Source organism: Coregonus clupeaformis, chromosome 10 (assembly GCF_020615455.1).
Source record: "Coregonus clupeaformis isolate EN_2021a chromosome 10, ASM2061545v1, whole genome shotgun sequence".
Lineage (NCBI taxonomy): Eukaryota > Metazoa > Chordata > Actinopteri > Salmoniformes > Salmonidae > Coregonus > Coregonus clupeaformis.
The window spans coordinates 61,336,829-61,345,335 of NC_059201.1; positions in this window are offsets into that span (position 1 = coordinate 61,336,829).

Below are 8,507 nucleotides of genomic sequence, written 5' to 3' on the forward strand. Positions count from 1 at the left end.
ACACAAAATAACTGTCAATCTCCCTCGGCCTGGGGCTCCATGCAAGATCTCACCTCGTGGAGTTGCAATGATCATGAGAACGGTGAGGAATCAGCCCAGAACTACACGGGAGGATCTTGTCAATGATCTCAAGGCAGCTGGGACCATAGTCACCAAGAAAACAATTGGTAACACACTACGCCGTGAAGGACTGAAATCCTGCAACGCCCGCAAGGTCCCCCTGCTCAAGAAAGCACATATACAGGGCCGTCTGAAGTTTGCCAATGAACATCTGAATTATTCAGAGGAGAACTGGGTGAAAGTGTTGTGGTCAGATGAGACCAAAATCGAGCTCTTTGGCATCAACTCAACCTGCCGTGTTTGGAGGAGGAGGAATGCTGCCTATGACCCCGATAACACCATCCCCACCATCAAACATGGAGGTGGAAACATTATGCTTTGGGGGTGTTTTTCTGCTAAGGGGACAGGACAACTTCACCGCTTCAAAGGGACGATGGACGGGGCCATGTACCGTCAAATCTTGGGTCAGAACCTCCTTCCCTCAGCCAAGGCATTGAAAATGGGTCGTGGATGGGTATTCCAGCATGACAATGACCCAAAACACACGGCCAAGGCAACAAAGGAGTGGCTCAAGAAGAAGCACATTAAGGTCCTGGAGTGGCCTAGCCAGTCTCCAGACCTTAATCCCATAGAAAATCTGTGGAGGGAGCTGAAGGTTCGAGTTGACAAACATCAGCCTCGAAACCTTAATGACTTGGAGAAGATCTGCAAAGAGGAGTGGGACAAAATCCCTCCTGAGATGTGTGCAAACCTGGTGGCCAACTACAAGAAACATCTGACCTCTGTGATTGCCAACAAGGGTTTTGCCACCAAGTACTAAGTAATGTTTTGCAGAGGGGTCAAATACTTATTTCCCTCATTAAAATGCAAATCAACTTATAACATTTTTGACATGCGTCTTTCTTGATTTTTTTGTTGTTATTCTGTCTATCACTGTTCAAATAAACCTACCATTAAAATTATAGACTGATCATGTCTTTGTCAGTGGGCAAACGTACAAAATCAGCAGGGGATCAAATACTTTTTCCCTCACTGTATGTAAATGGGATATTTCTGTATTTCTTTTTTTATACATTTGCAAAAATTTCTAAAAACCTGTTTTTGCTTTGTCATTATGGGGTATTGTGTGTAGATTGATGATGGGGGAAAAACAATTTAATCCATTTTAGAATAACGTACCGTAACAAAATGTGGAAAAAGTCAAGGGGTCTGAATACTTTCCGAATGCACTCTAATAATCAGATTTAGCCGTTCTGATTTGTCTAACACAATGATTCCTCAGTTGCTTAAAAGCTTGCCAGTCCAAGCCTAAGCCTGTGTTCCTGCCCTTGACCCAAGCATCATCTCTTTTATGAATGACTTCTGATAATTCCAGAGTGTACCAGGCATTCGACCTACCTTTAACCCTTCGTTTTTTGAAGGGAGCATGATTATCCACAATAGTACTGAAGACATCTGCAAAAAGGCTGAAAGCAAAATCTGGTTTTGGTATAGCTGAAATACATTCAAGGTCAGTCAAATAAAGATCATGTAAAAAAGACTGTTCACTTTAGTTTTTAAAGTTCCTCTTTGAGATGACACGAGGCTTTGAATTTTGTATTCTCACAAGGTTAGCCGAGGGTGGACGGTAGGCCCCTATAACAGTTATGGATACATTTTTCCAAGACAAAGGCTCAAATAGTTTGGCAAGGGAAATGGATTTCAGTAAAGAGACAGAGACATTAAAAAAAGAAAAAAAGAATTGCCACTCCACCACCTCTACCCTGTCTGTCAGCTCTGATGAAGGCAGTCCTCACTTTGCCTGAAATAAGCACATATTTTCCCAGCAAACATGTCCACATTGGCACAATGTGGGCTGCCCACATTGAGCCAATGCGCCTTTGTTATTTAATAGGAATGTATTTATTTATAATGTATTTATTAAAGTTAGATTCAATGCATAAATTGCATAATTCTCAAACCTTAAAAGGTATTTAGGGAACATTATATGTTGTATCAGAAAGACAACCAAGTTTTTACTATCATATATATATATTTTTAATAGAAACTGAAGTTTCTCATATGTCATATGCACTTAAGTATTTTTAAAGACTTCATCATCGGCAATGTACAAGAACCCAAAAATGTGGGCATCACACAACAGCACATTTAAACTAAAATGACACTCAGTAACGGTTGCACAAAAAATAACTGTGTGCAAACCACAACCCCAATATTCTAATGTGCCCCCGCCTCTAGCTGGGTTTGGTGTGGGCTAGCCCCTGCTGTTGTAGGCTAGACCATGTCTGGCTAGTGTGGGCTTGGTGTGGGCTAGCACGTGTTGGGCTGGTGTGGGCAAGCCTGTGTTGGGCTGTTGTTGGCTAGCCCTTGTCTGGCTGGTGTGGGCTTGGTGTGGGCTAGCCCTTGATGGGCTTGGTGTGGGCTGGCCCGTGTTGGGCTGGTGTGGGCTAGCATGTGTTGGGCTGTTGTAGGCTAGCCCTTGTCAGGCTGGTGTGGGCTTGATGTGGGCTAGCCCTTAATGGGCTTGGTGTGGGCTGGCCTGTCTTGGGCTAATGTGGGCTAGCCTGTGTGGGGCGGGTGTAGGCTAGCCCATGTTGGGCTGGCGTGGGCTTGGTGTGGGCTGGCCCATGTTAAGCTGGTGTGGCCTAGTCTATGTTGGGCTGGTGTAGGCTAGCCCATATTGGGCTGGCATGGGCTTGGTGTGGGCTATCCCGTGTTGGGCTTGGTGTGGGCTGGCCCATGTTAAGCTGGTGTAGGCTAGCCCATGTTGGGCTGATGTGGGATTGGTGTGGTCTAGCTTGTGTTGGGCTGGTGTAGGCTAGCACATGTTGGGCTGGCGTGGGCTTGGTGTGGGCTAGCCCATGTTGGGCTTGGTGTGGGCAGGACCATGTTAAGCTGGTGTGGCCTAGCCTGTGTTGGGCTTTATGTGGGCTAGCCCATGTTGGGCTGGTGTGGTGTTGGCTAGCCCGTGCCCACCTTGCCCATTGAATACCCACATGGGGTTCAATGGGGTCATGTTTGCTGGGTAAGGGTTACTGTTGTAAAATCAAATTCCCTCAGGACAAACACTCATGTTTTCTTGCCCTCTTCCATGTTGAGAATCTTAGGTTCTCCCTGGTCCAATTAATGATTGTGTCACCCTTGAAAATACTTTCAAATCTCCATCACAGTTTGTAAAGTGGGAAAGACCATGGACTTTTTGATGAGGAAACATAATTTTTTCCACACCCATCAACAGAGGAATTCTCGTTTGGGAGAGGAGTTATATCAGTTGTAGTGTTCAACCTTTGAGCTCTTGGCTAGGGTACCTTCCGTCCCACACGTGGCAAAAACACCACATAGCATTCCTCGTTAAAGCAGAGGTCCCTCCTTGAAACCTCCTCACTCCTTCCAACTCCTCTGGAGAGCATTTTACAGTTGTCTGGGTTACATTAGTCCTTCCAAAATTTGAGAGAACAATGACAGTCATGGTTGATCTGAAGACATGGAACCAATGGGCAACTGTACACTGTATAAGAAGGAAGACAATAAAGGTCAGAGTCAATTAAAGTTGCTGATGTAAAGTCAACATCACACCCTAATGTTTGCCTCAGGTTTTTCTGTTCAATAATTACAGAGATGGTATACAATGCTTCACATCCATGTACAGTATGCTTCACATCCTGGATATTAACATGTTCTGAATAATTGTAGCTTATGGGTTTTAGGTGGTATATACCCTTTTTCATTGGAAGAAAATAAACAAGCAGTAAATCAGCATGGCAATGAAGTTTTACGAACTTATACCAATGTGTTATGAATCATTCATCGCCCTTGTTGTACATCTCTGTTGTACATTCCTTTAAGAACATAGAAAGGTTTCCTGCGTGCTCTATGGGATGAGTTATGAGGAATTCACCCAATCCTTATTATCATCAATTTAAGGACACATTACCAGACATAATGTATAATCCCAATTCCTAATGGTTATGCAACTGGAAGCCAGGATTTGTCGAAACCTGTCGATGTTTGTTTACTAGAAACTGATTTTACAGCTCATATGTGAAAAGCTCTTTGTTGGCCACACCAGAAGTTTCACAAACTAGACACACGCACGCACGTGCACACACACACCCGGGAACTCATAGATCATGGCACGTGAAGACATCCCTCTCTGGATTGGGGGTGGGTCTTTGCATTCTGACCAAAAAATTAATCTTGACTGAAAAATGATAAGCCTAAGTGTTGAGCAAGTTAGTTTTTCTTATGGTCAATGCCAATCCTCAATATGCCAGAGTGGAGAGAGCATGTCAAGACTCCATGGATCTGGAGGGAACGAAAGAGCAGGATGAAAGTCATGTGATGTGACTGACAGACGTATCGCATCGACACAGACATGGCTGTACATGTTGCCGTCTCTCCAAACAAAAGAACAACAAATCTTACCCATAACCACTGTAGTACCATCTTCCATTGGCAAATCCTAAAACTCTGCACCAAAACACCTTGGCACCATGGGCATTTAAGTTTGAAACTAATATATTCTATGTTGCTATGTGTCTTGTATGTACCGATTTGTCACCACACTTGAAGTTCCCTCCCAGGAAATAAAAGGTATTTGAATATTGTGGCTAAAGTGAGGGCCTGCTTTGTTCACCCATTCATCATGTCTGTCAGTTCATAAAGTGCCCAGGCAAATACTGTCTCTGTCGACCCCCACCTCCAACCATTCCCTATGTTTGGGCACTAAAACTGATACAGTATGACTGAGAGGCTGTTGCTCCTCTTTACCCAGTTTATCATACAGCCTTCACAGCTGGCCTCTCACAAAAACACAGTAATTGCTGTAGATGATTTACCCAATTGCACAATTCTAAACCAAATTAGAAGAGAAAAGTGATTACTGATGAAAAGTAATCGTTGATTACTGTTACATGAATAAATCATTATTGTATACTTTTATTTTTATTTTAAGAGCAAAATGTTGTTTTCATCACCTCTTTTGAATCTTGGTTCTACAGTGTCAGTCTTTCATTAGGAAATGAGTTCAGAGGCACTGCTAGTGACTACAAAAGCAATGCGTTCAGTGACCAAGTTGATGACATTGACAAATTGTAAGAACCAAATGACTATGACTGGGAAGTGCATTAGTCTTTTGAAAGTGAACTAAAAGTGGATGGAAAAAACTCTGCTCCACCTCTTTGGATAGAAAAAAAGGGCCTCTCACATACTGACGCCCCCTGACGTCATAATCTAAACCATCTTGTGCAGATGACACGCCAGTGCAAGGAATGGGGCATAAAGCCAGACTGGAGCTACAGCCAGGACTCCCTTTCTCAGGCTTCAACAAGTAACCATCCCACTGGGCACAGACGTCAGTTCAACTTCTAGTTTTGATTTACATTTGGTTGAGTTGTCAACAAAAAATGTCACCATGCCATTGGATTTAGGTTAAACGTTTGACTTTTTTATTTACTCAACATCATCACATTGGATTTTTTGGTAGAAATTATGTGGAAACAACTTTGATTTACCCAGTTTTTTTTTGTGGGTTGGCTCTCTTTCTCCCTCCCTCTAAATTTTTGCTAATTTATTAAAATTCAAAAACCTGAAGAATAACATTTACATAAGTATTCAGACTCAGTACTTTGTTGAAGCACCTTTGGCAGCGATTACAGCCTCGAGTCTTCTTGGGTATGATGCTACAAGCTTGGCACACCTGTATTTGGGGAGTTTCTTCTCTGCAGATCCTCTCAAGCTCTGTCAGGTTGGATGGGGAGCATCGCTGCACAGCTATTTTCAGGTCTCTCCAGAGATGTTAGATCGGATTCAAGTCCGGGCTCTGGAGCAGGTTTTCATCAAGGATCCTGACTAGTCTCCCAGTCCCTGCCGCTGAAAAACATCCCCACCACCATGCTTCACTCTAGGGATGGTGCCAGGTTTCCTACAGACGTGACACTTGGCATTCAGGCCAAAGAGTTCAATCTTGGTTTCATCAGACCAGATAATCTTGTTTCTCATAGTCTAAGAGTCCTTTAGGTGCCTTTTTGCACACTCCAAGTGGGCTGTCATGTGCCTTTTACTGAGGAGTGGCTTCCATCTGGCCACTCTACCATAAAGGCCTGATTGGTGGAGTGCTGCAGAGATGGTTGTCCTTCTGGAAGGTTTTCCCATCTCCACAGAGGAACTCTGGAGCTCTGTGAGAGTGACCATCGGTTCTTGGTCACCTCCCTGACCAAGGCTCTTCTCCCCCGATTGCTCAGTTTGGCCCGGCGGCCAGCTCTAGGAAAAGCATTGGTGGTTCCAAACTTCTTCCATTTAAGAATGATGGAGGCCACTGTGTTCTTGGGGACCTTCAATGCTGCAGAAATGTTTTGGTAACGTTCCCCAGATCTGTGCCTCTACACAGTCCTGTCTTGGAGCTCTACGGACAATTCCTTTAACCTCATTGCGTGGTTTTTGCTCTGAAATGCTCTGTCAACTGTGGGACCTTATATAGACAGGTGTGTGCCTTTCCAAATAATGTCCAATCAATTGAATTGACCACATGTAGACTCCAATCAAGTTGTAGAAACATCTCAAGGATGATCAATGGAAACAGGATGCACCTGAGCTCAATTTCGAGTCTCATAGCAAAGGCTCTGAATACTTATGTAAATAAAGGTATTCGTTTTTTTATTTTTATACATTAGCAAACATTTCTAAAAAAAACTGTTTTTGCTTTGTCATTATGGGTTATTGTGTGTAGATTGAGGATTATTTATTTATTTAAACCATTTTAGGATAAGGCTGTAATTTACAAAATGTGGAAAAAGTCAAGGGGTCTGAATACTTTCCGAATGCACTGTAGATGTAATACAGTGGTCCGAACGTATGCATAAATAAATGTCCCGCAATGCAGATACGAAAGGCTCCACATCTCTGGACTACTTATTAGTAGATCAATTCCGTGCAAAACGTGAACAAAATAAACGTCAGCGTAGGGAACATAAACTGAGACAGGAACTAAACCCACAGAAAAAGAAAGACGCTGTGCCGAAATTGTCAAGCTGTTAGCTCTCCCACCACATCACCCCCTGACTATTCTCCCCCAGCAACAGAGGATCTTATGGCAAGACAGAGATCTCGTTCCAATAGGAATCTGTTTCTACACCAAGCTCAGCTCCAGTCCCACAAGGCAGTAGGAGGAGAGGAAATCCCATCAGTCTACTCAAAACTAGATCTACTAAAAGATCCCCAGCCAAACTATGACGACATTCAGAACTCATAAGAACAACTCAAAGAACATCTGGAAGAAGTTAAAACACAAATAGGTAGCACTAAAAACACACCCAGACCATATAATACTAGATCTAGCCAATCCCCAGACAAGGAAAAACTGTCTCAACACCCACAGCGAATAGTACCAGTTGTCACAGCTATCCAGCAAGCGGATGGAACTTATATAGATAAAGATACTCACGAGAGTGACATTATCACAGTCCCAACTAAAGTAGCGAATAATGGTCACAAGGCCTCCAAAAAGAACTGGATGATCTCGCTGGACAAGAGGCGACTCACACCCTAGACAGCTAGAGTATAGTAGAGATTGTAGAGGGAAAGAAGTATTAGAGTGGACGAGAGATGTAGGTGATGGTGATTGAGGGCTTTCTTGTTGGAAAGGGATGGAAGAGTCGGAGTTGAAGTAAACAGAAATGTAGACTAGTGAAAGTGAGAAAGAAAGGAAATGGAAAGTTAAATATAACGTTAAAATGGAAAGTAAGAATTAAAATTTGGACATTTTAGGACTGATTAATATTTTGCATAGTGAAAACTAACAATGTTTATTTTATTTTCCAGTAGAGGAGTGGGTGTCACTTACCAAATATTCTGATGAGTTTATCAATGATTCTGTATCTCTCCCTTTGAAATGCATCCTGAGGCTGGTGCCTTGGGAGAGCAGTTAGTGAAATTCTGCAGTTCTATTGTGATGCGTGATTTGAAGGAGTCAGGCGCAGGAGGGTAAATCACAGTATACAGAGTTTATTCCGTAATACAGTGTAACCAGTCCAGTGCGCAAAACAGGCGCACTGGAACAAACATGCACACAGGGAAAATACCCTGGCAATACAAAATACTGAGCTCAACCGAGCTACTAATCCTCACAAAGAACAATCACCCACAAGGACAAGGGGGCAGAGGGAACACTTAAACACGTTCTAATGAGGGGAATATGAACCAGGTGTGTGTAATTGACAAGACAAATGGAATGATGAGATATGGAGCGGCAGTGGCTAGAAGGCCGATGACGACGAACGCCGAAGCCTGCCCGAACAAGGAGGGGAGGACGCTTTGGAGGAAGTCATGACAGTCTCCCCCCCTTGACCCGCAGCTCCAGCAGCACGCCAAACCCGGCCTCGGGGACGGCCAGGAGGACGTGGAGCAGGGCGAGCCGGATGGCGACGGTGGAAATCCCGCAACAGGGAGGG